Here is a 13150-nt window from a genome sequence, read left to right on the forward strand (position 1 = left end):
CCTGCTTAAAGCATCAGCAACAACATTAGCCTTACCTGGGAGGTAAAGAATACTGATGTCATAATCTTTGAGTAATTCTATCCACCTCATCTGTCTGAGATTAAGCTCCTTTTGAGTAAACACATACTGAAGACTCTTGTGATCAGTGAATACATTAGCATGAACACCATACAAATAATGACGTCATATCTTCAAAGCGAATACTACAGCAGCCAACTCTAAGTCATGGGTTGGGTAGTTCTTCTCATGAACCTTCAACTGTCTGGAGGCATAAGCTATAACTTTGTCATTCTGCATTAACACTCAACCCAAACCAACTCTAGATGCATCACAATACACCACAAAACCTTGGGTACCTTCTGGTAAGATCAATGCTGGAGCAGTAGTCAACCTCTTCTTCAATTCCTGAAAGCTTTTCTCGCAAGCTTCAGACCATTGAAACTTCACTGTTTTCTGAGTCAACTTCGTCAAAGGTGACGAAATGGATGAGAAACCCTCTACAAACCTTCTATAATAGCCAGCCAAACCCAAGAAACTACTAATATCAGTTGGAGATGTGGGTCTAGGCCAATTCTGCACTACCTTAATTTTCTGAGTATCAACCTTAATTCCTTCTCCTGACACAATATGGCCTAAGAATTCCACAGACTCAAGCCAAAATTCACATTTCGAGAACTTAACATACAACTCCTTATCTTTCAAAGTCTGAAGAACTATTCTGAGATAGCTAGCATGATCTTCTTCATTCCTTGAATAGATTAGTATGTCATCAATGAAGACGATAACAAACATATCTAAATAAGTTTTGAAGACTCTGTTCATAAGATCCATGAACGCTGCTGGTGCATTAGTCAACCCAAAGAACATGACCAAAAACTCATAATGACCATACCTGGTCCTGAAAGTTGTCTTAGGATTATCACATTCCCTTACTCTTAACTGATGATAGCCTGATCTGAGGTCAATTTTTTAGAAACAGGAAGCACCCTCAAGCTGATCGAAAAGATCATCAATTCTAGGAAGAGAATACTTATTCTTGTTGGTAACCTTGTTCAACTGGCGGTAATCTATACACATCCTAAGGGAACCATCTTTCTTTCTCACAAACAAGACTGGAGCACCCCAAGGTGAGACACTTGGTCGAATGAAACCCTTATCTAACAAATCTTTCAACTGCTCTTTAAGCTATTTCAACTCTGCTGGTGTCATTCTATATGGCGGAATAGATATCGGACGAGTATCTGGAAGAAGATCTATACCAAAGCCTATCTCTCTTAGGAGGGACTCTGGGAAGATCATCTGGAAAGACTTCTGGAAACTCATTCACTACTGAAACTGATTGAATAGGAGGTACCTCAACACTTGAGTCATTAACTTGGACTAAGTGATAGACACACCCCTTAGAAATTAACTTTCTTGCCTTAAGGTACGAAATAAAACGACCCTTAGGCACTGCTGAACTGTTTTTCCACTCTAAGACTGGCTCATTTGGAAACTGAAACTTGACTACTCGAGTTCTACAATCAACTGAGGCATAACAAACACTAAACCAGTCCATACCAAGAATGACATCAAAGTCTACCATGTCTAACTCAATTAAATCAGCCATGGTACTCTTTTGATTAACGAAAACAGGATAATCACGATAAACTCTCTCTGCTAGAATAGACTCACCAACATCTGTGGAAACACTGAATGGTTCACTAAGTTGCTCAGGAATAACATCAAAATTCATAGCAACATATGGAGTTACAAAAGATAAACTCGCTCCTGGATCAAGCAAAGCATAAACAGTAAAGTCAAAGACTTGAATCATACTAGTGACAACATCTGGGAATCCTCTTGCTCTTAGCGACTAGTGATCGCATAGAGGTGGTTTGATCCTCCGCCAGTACCGAAAGTAGCTCCTCTAGGTGCAGCTCTGTCGGGTGGAGCGGCTGCAGAAAACTGGGCTCTATTGCCCCCATTAGCCTGCTTGTTCTTTGGACACTCTCGCATGAAATGCCCACTCTGACCACACTTGAAACAACCAGTGGAGCCTTCACGACAAACACCTGAGTGGTTCCTACCACACTTGGCGCAGGCAGGAGGCTTACTTCCCTCTTGCGCTACACTGCCCTGAGAATAGGCAGGTTTAGCTCTGGAATTCTGACCATAGTACTCACCCTTGTTCTTAGGTGCACGCGTACTAACAGATGATGGAGCAGGTCCCTTTTGCTTCTGTTGGAAAGACGACCAGTTGGCATTACACCTCTGCTGTCCGGACTCATTCCCTGTCTTAGCCCTCTTGTTCTTGAACTCCTCCCTATCTCTCAGCTTCTCTTCCTCTACCTGCTGAACATAGACCATCAACCTCGAAATGTCCATGTCCCCAATAAGCATTGCTGCCCGACCCTCTTTGCTTGATAGACGACCCAAACCAGCAACAAACAAACCCATTCTACCCCTCATGTCCGCAACCATTTCAGGAGCATAGCGAGACAGTTAGGTGAACTTCAACCCATACTCATGCACACTCAAAGAATCCTGCTTAAGTGTTAGAAATTCCCGTACCTTAGCCTCTTTCAATTCTCGAGGAAAGAAACGCCCCAAGAAAGCTTCCTTAAAACAGGCGCAGCTCGCAGGTGGTGCATTATCAGCTCTACCCCCTCTCCACTGATCGAACCAAGTCCTAGCAACATTTTTCATCTGATATGCAGCCAGCTCAACTCTCGCAGTATCAGCAACATGCATCACCTCAAATACCTTCTTCAACTCCTCAATGAAGTTCTCCGGATCCTCAGTAGTGCTTGAACCAGTGAAACTTGGAGGGTTCATCCTCAAGAATTCTCGAATCCTTAAAGTGTCAGCCTCTTCCTGCCGAGCTCCTCTCGGCTGCCCAGCTTGGTTGGTCATAACTTGACTCAGCATCCTAATTGCCTCTCTGAACTCAGCATTGGTCACTTCTCTTTGCGGTTGCACCTCAAGTGCATTGGGTAGTTCTTGCTCCTCAACATTCCTCCTAGCTGAACGACCTCCAATTGCTCTTCGTGGAGGCATGATTATCTGAAACACGCGCAAGCACGAATTAGAGGGAAACTTTTTAGAGATCAACTCTAACGCACGAAATGAGTATGAAAGAAGTGAGATAGTTCCTAAATGTTGCAGCCTCCTAATTATAGATGTGGCGCGCTTCACACCGATAACTAGGACTCTATAGACACGGCTTCATAGACTCTCTAGGACTCTTGAACCCTGTGCTCTGATACCAAGTTTGTCACGCCCCGAGCCTACACCCTGGGCGGGACTGGCACTCGAAGACCATTGCTGGCCCCAAGCAAACCCTTGGCATGGCTTACTTAACTCAACGGAAGACTTAAACTAAACAAAGATAAGTTCATATAATAAACTAGAATGTTATAAAGGAACATTCAACTGGCCATTAAGGCAAACTCAAGTCTCAACATGGAATAATGACAATGAAAAGACAAAAAAACTAACATCTGACTGTCTATGAAGCCTCTAATAACAACTGAGATGGATGTTGGGACAGACCCCACAACATTCTAATAAACTAAACTACAAAGCAATGAAATGGATCCTCCGGAAAGCAAGGAAGCTCACCAACAGACTCTGGACTGCTCACAAGATCAACGATGCGTTGGGATGCCGATCCTAGTTACCTGTGTCTACATCATAATACGATGCAGGCCAATTGGCATCAGTACATTGAATGTACGAGTATGCGAGTTGGAATGCTAAAATACATAGGCTAGAAAGAATCTTAGAGAAACTGAATAACTTACCTGGCTCAACTCAACTCAACATGACTGAACTCATTTCAATATAAAGCAGTTTAAAAGCAAGTGCAATATAAAGAAAAGTTGTTTAAAAACATGATATCAACTCTGTGTGTATGCAAGATACAAATAACTCTTAGATATATTTAAAAATACAATTAACTGATGTATATAAAAATATAATAACTTATGTTGGAGTTTCTCTAACCGACAACCATCACTTAAGAGCTATAATGATGATACAACAATCTACCTCACGCTGCCAGCGCATCCTATACCTGGCCAAAGGTATAGGACCTGAACTGCCTAATGGATCCACTAGTCTATTTCGAAAGGGGTTCATCTAAAGAGTATGACCCATTTCTACCCATGATGGCTACATGGTTTTATGGAGACGTGAGTTATCTGAACTCATGCCCGCCCCCAATTCGGTGTTCAATACTACTCCCAAAATATACTAGCTCTTATGTTTTAAAAACATACTTCTTCTGTGATTTGAAATTAGTGCTTAAAACTTAGCTCAAAGGCTATCTTGGAAATCTCAGTTTTCCTACTTGCTTCATTTAGAAAGCTAATACTCTTTTCTGAAAACTAGCCCGAAGGCTCTTTGAAAATCTCAGTTTTCGCTCTTATTTAAATGTGAAAACATTTTAAATTTTCTTTGGGAATACTTAGTCCCCATATTCTTTTGAAGAAATGAACTTCAAATCTTTACTCTTTACTCTTTACTCAACTTGATCTTTAAGTCTTAAAACAAAGTTAAAAGCATTTTGCAAAAGACTTCTTGAAAAGACTCTAAGAACTTCCTACACTTGGCTCTTGACTTTCCTTGAATTTGAATTTATGGATTCAAGGTTCATGATCTCATGTTTATGGAGGATCTCAAAAACAATATAGCAATTCGATAATTAGGAATAGAACTTTTAAAAGAAACACGAACTCAAGAACTCAGAATCAACTTATTTCAAGAATACTCAAATCTAGGGGAAAAATCCTAGATTCCTCTTTTACTGATTTAAACGTAGATGTAGGGCGTGAGTGTGAACTAGTCCAACACTATGATAGCCTTACATACTTGAAAAAAACAAGGTTCTTGAATAATCTTGAAGAAGAACTTGATTAGAAGCCTTGAAACCCTAGCTTGAAGGTAAACAATCAAGAAGACCTTTCTTGAGATTCTCGAGTTAGTTTCTTAAAATCTCTATAGCCAAAAATTATGATTTTCATGAGTGAAGATGAAAATCTGATTGTTTTGAGCTTTTTATTAGTCAAGAAATTTGTTGATGGTTTTCTTGGAGGTAAAAAGACAAAAACGATTATTTTCAATATTTTCCCGTCGGCTAATTCGTAACAGCACTGTATAAGTTACTAAAATAGTCATAACTTTTTACTCAGATATTGGATTGACGTGAAATTGGCAGGGTTGGAAAGTAGATTAAATTACATTTAATTGGATAGGTTATGGCTCACGTAAATCTTAATATTCTAAGAGATATGGTCGTTTAAAGTTGACCTAAGCAGAAACTTACTTCAAAACTTAATGAAACTTCAAGAACATTTATCAAGAACTCATCAAGAAAAGAACTCTAATCTTTAAATTTCAAGAACGAAATTACGCTGAATAAATCATGATTGGTGTGTGGGTGAAAGAACCCAACACTATGGAAGCTTACATACCTTAATGGATTGAATCCTCGGCGAAATTCGCAAGCAATTCCTTACGACGACGACGACGAATCTAGCTTTTTCCTCCTTTTCTCTTTTCTTGCGTTCCTCCTCCAAAACCCTAGCTCTATTTGGTAAATGTCTAAACTGATCTAATTCAGTTTAGACCTCTTATTAATTACCAAAAATGAATTAAAATAAAAAGGTAAGGAAAAGACCAAACTACCCTTAAAATCCAGATTTAAACTACATTTTAATTATTTCTAGATGCGGGATGTTACAAAAGGTTAGATACTAATTTGAATCGCCAGATACCAATTGGAATCAAGTCATAGCACGAAAGAAGACAAGAGAAAACAAAGAGATTTCCTAAAGTCCTATAGCCTCTCAAAGAAAAGTAAAGCCGTCCCCGTACCGTTCAACAAGACTCTACTAGACTCGTTTTGGTACATCGAGATCAACGAACCTAGGCTCTGATACCAACTTTGTCACAACCCAGACCGTCGTGATTGACACCCACTAACCCTCCGGTGGGAGAACCACTACTACAATCCAAACTAAGCAATTAAACAAAAACTAAGGCATTTAAGTACACGAAAGAAGAAAAATACTAAGGAAAGAAATAGAGTTCCCATAAACTCTAACTAAAGTTTAACAATAATAAACTAACATTGTAGAAGTCATGCCTAGAACCTGAAAGTCAATGTACCAAAACATCTAAAATTCAACAAATCTAAACAAGAAGGGATGTAGCCCCATCCTAATGAACTAATCAACTAACTAATAGAACTGTCTAAGTTCGAAATGTGGACATAGACGAAAGGAGAACTCATTACAGCCCAGAAGAATTGGCTCACCCTTGAATTCGAACGACGATCACTGATCTCCTAAGCGAGGTCTGTCAGTAGCCGCTTGAAGATGCCCTGCACTCAAAAAAAATAAGAGCAAGTACAAAATCAGTATACAACCACAATGTACTGGTAGGATAACACTGCTATCCCACTAAGTATAACATAAGCAAGTCAATACAACATTATAAACACATGCATATATCGAACATATACAATATTATCAAAATTTACGAACAACGAACAACTTCACATTTTATATCAAATCATTGGTCCTCTCATGGAACTCAAACTCAAATAGTTAGCATACCGAAATGTGGTACTCAATCTAATAGTTATGCTGGAACGTGGCAACTGATCCTATATTTATGCTGGAACGTGGCAACCGATCCAAGTTAGTTATGCCGGAACGTGACAATCGATCCATTCAACACACCACAATCACAATCACAAGTATATCCTCTAGATCATACATTTAAGTCATGATTTCATGGTAACCATTATTCATCTATCTCATTTACAACAAGTGTGATCAATAATGCAACATTCATAAACATACATGTATCATAATGAAGCAAGAACAAACATACATCACACAATCATAGAATCACAACCATCACCTATCTCGAAACAAGCTTGAAACCCTAAGAAACTTGATCCTTCCCTTTCCGGATTCGTTCCATTTGTTCTTGGTCTACAAACAATTAATATAATACGAGAATCAATAAACAATCACTAATTACCCGAATTGCTAACAATTCTTGAACCCTAGATCAAACTCATGATCCCAATTATCCAAATTAGGGTTGTTTCCACCATATAAACTATAACAAAACCCTCCCCCATCAATATTCACCCATTTTATTATGTTCTACGGGTCGAAAAACAGATTCAGAGAGTGAAAAGCTTACCTTTAGCCTTAAGAATGGTGAAAAACGAGTAGGAGTCGCCTGGGGTTCGCTCCTTAGCTCTAAAAATCGAAAAGTGCCAAATAAGGTTGTTTAGGGGTTTATTTACAACTTTAAGTTGCGTCTGGTCCGCCACATTTGCCCCGCCAAAGTAACCAAAATCCCTGCCAAGGCGGTTGCATGAAACAGAAAGCTATTTAAAGAATTCCAAAATCTCTATTTCACAACACACCTCTAACCAACGACGCTCAGAAAATATTGTTTATGCTAAGATCGATTTTGGGAGTTCTACTCGCCCGAATTTAATTTCGTAAAGTCGTACGGGTTCCTTAACGAGTTATCTATCCAACAATGTAATCATAATCATAAATAAATCACCCAATTGTTACCAGATTTCCCTACACTTTTATGACTCTGATTTTGTCCAAATCTGGACAAGGTTGGAAACATCCAAATACTACGAAAAAGGTTTCCGGCCCCAAATTTTCCCCCGTTGGCATTTCCATAACGACGGGAACATGTCGTTGCAAAGAATCAATTGCACACTGGAAAATAATAACTCCAATTACACTAAAATAAAACTGCTCACTAACACCACTCCTTTTTCAATATACATATGAACCCAAAATATTTCACAAACAAAACAAATTAACTTAAAAGCTTATGCAATAACCAAAATATTGAGCATAATCATAAATAAAATATAAAATAAGTTTCACATACAAAAGAAAGTATATACAATCATAGGTGGAAAAAGAAATGCACAGTAACAATAATATTAATCATTCACCTTGTTCACAAGTAAAATAGAAAATAGATTCCACAATAATTTACCTTGTTTCTGAGAGAAAAATAAACACAATTATTTTACCTTCTTTTATTTACTTTGCTTCAATCCTGCAATGGTAGAACATTCGTGCTGATAACGTGTTGTAAAACTAAAGTAAAATAAGACAAGAAATATAGAAGATCAAAACAATAGAATATAGAGACAAAATATGAGAGTATTTCTTATTCTTCAAAGTATTCAAGTCACTACAATATGAACCCTTATGCCTCTATTTATAGTGTAACATGGAGGCATACAAAAGGTTAGTAATAAACATGACATTAACATGAATATAATGGAGGAGGTTATGAAAGTGAATGGTTACAAGAATAATGGTCATAAAGTTGGAGGTTATGGAGGTTATGTTTATCTTCATAATGGAGGAAAGTAATGAAGATAATGGGTGAGAGTAACTCCTTGGTGTAGTGGACATCCACAATATAATATTTTATAACAATTAAGGGTAATTTAGGCAATATTCTTTTTAATTTTGAGTAAAAGATTTCTTTAGGGGTGTCAAAGGTAACACTAACAAAAAAAAAAAAAAAATAGAAACCGATCGAAGGGATGAAATATTTAACTTCTGCACATGGTTTATGAGTTGTGTACTTGTGTTTGGTCGATTCTCTCTTAATTAAGTTTGTATTTATTTAATTAAAATTTTAAAAAAGAAAAAAAAATTACCCATAGAAAGTTGAATTTTCCGTTACCTCAAAATTCACATATAAATTTCAAACAATATTCTCAATCATTTACAATAACACTCAATTCAAAGAAATAACAATTAATCTAGAATGAGGAAGATTGAAGCTCCTATTTATTTATTTTTACCATAACTATGATAAAAAAAAAAAAATATTATTATATTTTGTAATTAAACTGTAAGTACCCTAAAGAGTTGTAATTAAGATTTAAAAATAGCTTAACCATATAAAATTTTCTAAAATAAAAATTCCTGTAAATAACATAATGACATCTATTTACCAAAAAACACACAACTAGTCATAGTGGTATAACTTGATGTTTTCATAGTGGAATTTGAGGGAGACTACAAACCTATACATGTGCACAATGATTTTGACACAAATCATTACTGAATGCAAAGTGAACAATTGACATAATTAAGTTAAAGATTTTCTTTTATAAAAGTATATACTAGCATCTCGACCAATTTATGTGCACTTCAACTAATCATTCAAAAACTTTATTATATTAGAGAGTGCTTTTAACACAAACTTATCAATAGTAAATATTTTCACTTTTCAGTGTTATCTTTTGAGTCTTTTCTTGGTGCATCTACAACAAATTTCAGTATTTTTTGAATACATTTTTGTTTTTGAGTAGAGTGCACTACTACGACAAATGCCTTACATGACCTAAAATTGTAGTCCTCTCAATCACGCTTTGTTTACTATTCAAACATCAATAAAAGACAATACTGCATTTTCCATCTCATGAAGTGATTAATTATTTGTATGTTGAATGAAACTTCTTATTCCTTTTAGTAATGGAAAACCAAAATAGATTTCATCCATCCTTATTTGTTTGACCACTTTCACATTCATTTTATTTATATTTTAATTTTAGAGTGTGTTTGATACGGAGCAAAATATTTTCCAAAAATGAAAAGTAAATTTCTTACTTATTTTCTTAAGTTCAGTAAGTGATAATTAAGTAAATAATATTATCAAAAGATCATTTATATGTAATCTAGCAAAATATTATGTGGTAACTGGTAAGGATGGAGCGAGGAGTGGGGGTTGAAAGCTTTGGGCGAGTGGGGAAAAGACAATGAACTTAGAATATCACTTATGAAATCTCTATTTTTATTATATACGTCATTTTCTTCAATTTTAACGAACCTATAAACATTTTAATTAATCAAACTTAAAAAAAATTCCTCCTTAGCAATACTAGCAATTTTCCACATATCAAAATAGCTTACGTCAAAGTTCACTAAGATTGAATTACCAGAAAGGGAAAGTGAACATAAAGCCCAATAAGATTATAAAATATATATAAACACCATATTAATTGGAGGAAATGATTAACATAATGACTACAATTAATGAAAATATTTCATCAAGAATAAGTATATGTGGTTTCCCAATCAGAACAAGACTCTTGTCCTGATTCCAAATTAAAGAATAAGCAACTTAGTCAAAAATAGCAGTTTTATTTTATTAGTATGTTTTTTTAATAGTCTTCTATAAGTTTTTTATTTTAAGGTACAAAATACCTATTATTCCATATTCCCCACTAGTAGTACCCCCCAACCATAATTCAAATGGTGGCAAGTGGCAACATTCATTATGAGAATTGTAAAGCACTCTTGTACTATAATACTTGCACGCATTATTGTCCAAGATTTTCGTTAGTGATAAATATCATGTCAGCCAGGTGTGAATTTAGCGCACGTCACTATTTCAAATTTAAGGTTAATATTGAAAGATGGAAAAAGAAAGAGGGAGGAACTAATTAATTATAAAACTTGAATTTCTGGTGTAAAAAAGCATCATGTACTCATAATTTTCTTTATAGAGTGGAGTAGCAGTTCAGCAGTGCCTAAGGGTTGTTTCATTTTGTACCTTAAGGCGAGAAAGTTAGTTTCCAAGGGGTGTGTCTATCACTTAGTCTGAGTTAATGACTCTAGTGTTGAAATACCTCCTATTGAGTCAATTCCAGTTGTGAGTGAGTTTCCAGAAATCTTTCATGATGATATACCCGGAGTCCCTCCTGAGAGAGAGATATACTTCGGTATAAACCTACTTCTAGATACTCGTCATATATCTATTCCGTCATGTAGAATGGCTCCAGCAGAGTTGAAAGAGCTAAAAGAACAGTTGAAAGATCTCTTTGATAAGGGTTTTATTCGATCAAGTGTCTCACTTTGGGAAGCTCCAGTCTTATTTGTGAGAAAGATAGATAGTTCCCTTAGAATATGTATAAACTACCGCCAGTTGAACAAGGTTACCATCAAGAATAAATATCCTCTTTCGATAATTGATGATCTTTTCGATCAGCTTCAGGGTGCCACGTGTTTCTCTAAGATAGACCTCAGATCAAGCTACCATCAGTTGAGGGTAAGAGAATGTGACATTCCATAGACAACATTCATGACCCGTTATGGTCATTATGAGTTCCTAATTATGTCCTTTGGGTTGACCAATGCACCTGCAACATTCATGGACCTTATGAATAGAGTATTCAAGCCTTATTTAGATATGTTTGTTATCGTGTTTATTGATGACGTACTAATCTATTCGAGGAATGAGGAAAATCATGCTAGTCATCTCAGAATAGTTCTCCAAACTCTAAAGGATAGGGAGTTGTATGCTAAGTTCTCAAAATGTGAGTTTTGGCTTGAGTCTGTGGCATTTTTAGGCCACATTGTTTCCGGTGATGGAATTAGAGTTAATACCCAAAATAGAGGCAGTGCAAAATTGGCCTAGACTCATATCTCCGACTGATATTAGGAGTTTCTTGGGGTTGGCTGGATATTATAAAAGGTTCATAAAGGGGTTCTCATCTATTTCATCCCTTTTGACCACGTTGACTCAGAAAATAGTGAAGTTTCAATAGTCTGAAACTTGTGAGAAAAGCTTTAAGGAATTGAAAAAAAGATTGACTACTGCCCAGTATTGACCTTACAGAAGGTACTCAAGGTTTTGTCGTTTATTGTGATGTTTCCATAGTTGGTTTGGGTTGTATATTAATGAAGAATGACAAAGTTATAGCTTATACCTCCAGACAACTGAAAGTTCACGAGAAGAATTACCCAACCCATGACTAAGAATTGGTTGTCGTAGTATTTGCTTTGAAAATATGGCGTCATTATCTTTATGGTGTTCATATAGATGTGTTCACGGATCACAAGAGTCTTCCATATGTGTTTAGTCAGAAAGAGCTTAATCTGAGACAATGAATGTGGTTAGAGTTACTCAAGGATTATGACATGAGTATTCTTTATCACCCAGGTAAGGCTAATGTTGTTAATGATGCCTTGAATAGATTTTCTATGGGAAGTACCGCCCATTTTGAGGAATATAAGAAAGCGTTAGCAAAGATGTGCACAGACTTGCACAATTAGGAGTTCGACTAATGGATTACACAGAAGGAGGAGTAGTGATGATGAATGGGGATGAATCATCATTAGTGTCACAAGTAAAAGAGAAGCAAGACCAAGATCCTATTTTGCTTGAATTCAAGGAAATTATTCATAAGCAAAAAGTATTGGCTTTTGAACAAGAGGGAGATGGCGTATTGAGGTATCAAGGTAGGTTGTGTGTACCAAGGGTGGATGAACTCCAAGAAAAGATCATGGAGGAAGCTCATAGCTCCAGATATTCTATCCATCCGGGTTCCACAAAGTGTATCACGATTTGAGAGAAGTTTATTGGTGGAGTAGTATGAAGAAGGGCATTGCAGAGTTTGTTGCTAAGTATCCAAATTGCCAACAAGTTAAAGTAGAGCACCAAAGGCCCAATGATATGGCTTAGAATATAGAACTTCCGGAATGGAAGTGGGAAATGATCAATATGGATTTCATCACAGGTTTACCAAGGTCTCGCAGGCAGCATGATTCTATTTGGGTGATTGTTGATAGAATGACGAAATCAGCCTACTTTTTGTCGGTACAAATTACCCATTTAGCAGAGGATTATGCTAAGTTGTATATTCAAGAGGTGGTCAGACTTCATGGGTTTCAATATCAATTATTTCAGACAGAGGAAGGCAATTTACTGTACAGTTCTGGAAATCTTTTCAGAAAGGCTTGGGTTCAAAGGTGAACTTAAGTACTGATTTTCATCCTCAGATGGTCAAGCAAAGCGCACTTTCAGAATTTAGAAGATATGTTGAGGGCATGTGTGAATGATTTCAAGGGAAATTGGGATGATCACCTACCTCTCATTGAGTTTGCTTACGGCAATAGTTACCACTTTAACATCCAAATGGATTCTTATGAAGCTCTTTATGGGAGAAGATGTAGATATCTTGTTGGATGGTTTGAAGTTGGTGAAGCATGGTTTATAGGACCAGACTTAGTTCATCACGCTATGGAGAAAGTGAAAGTCATTCAAGAGAGGTTGAAACCATCGCAGAGTCGTCAGAAATCTTACA

Source organism: Solanum stenotomum, chromosome 11 (genome assembly GCF_019186545.1).
Source record: "Solanum stenotomum isolate F172 chromosome 11, ASM1918654v1, whole genome shotgun sequence".
NCBI classification, from domain to species: domain Eukaryota; kingdom Viridiplantae; phylum Streptophyta; class Magnoliopsida; order Solanales; family Solanaceae; genus Solanum; species Solanum stenotomum.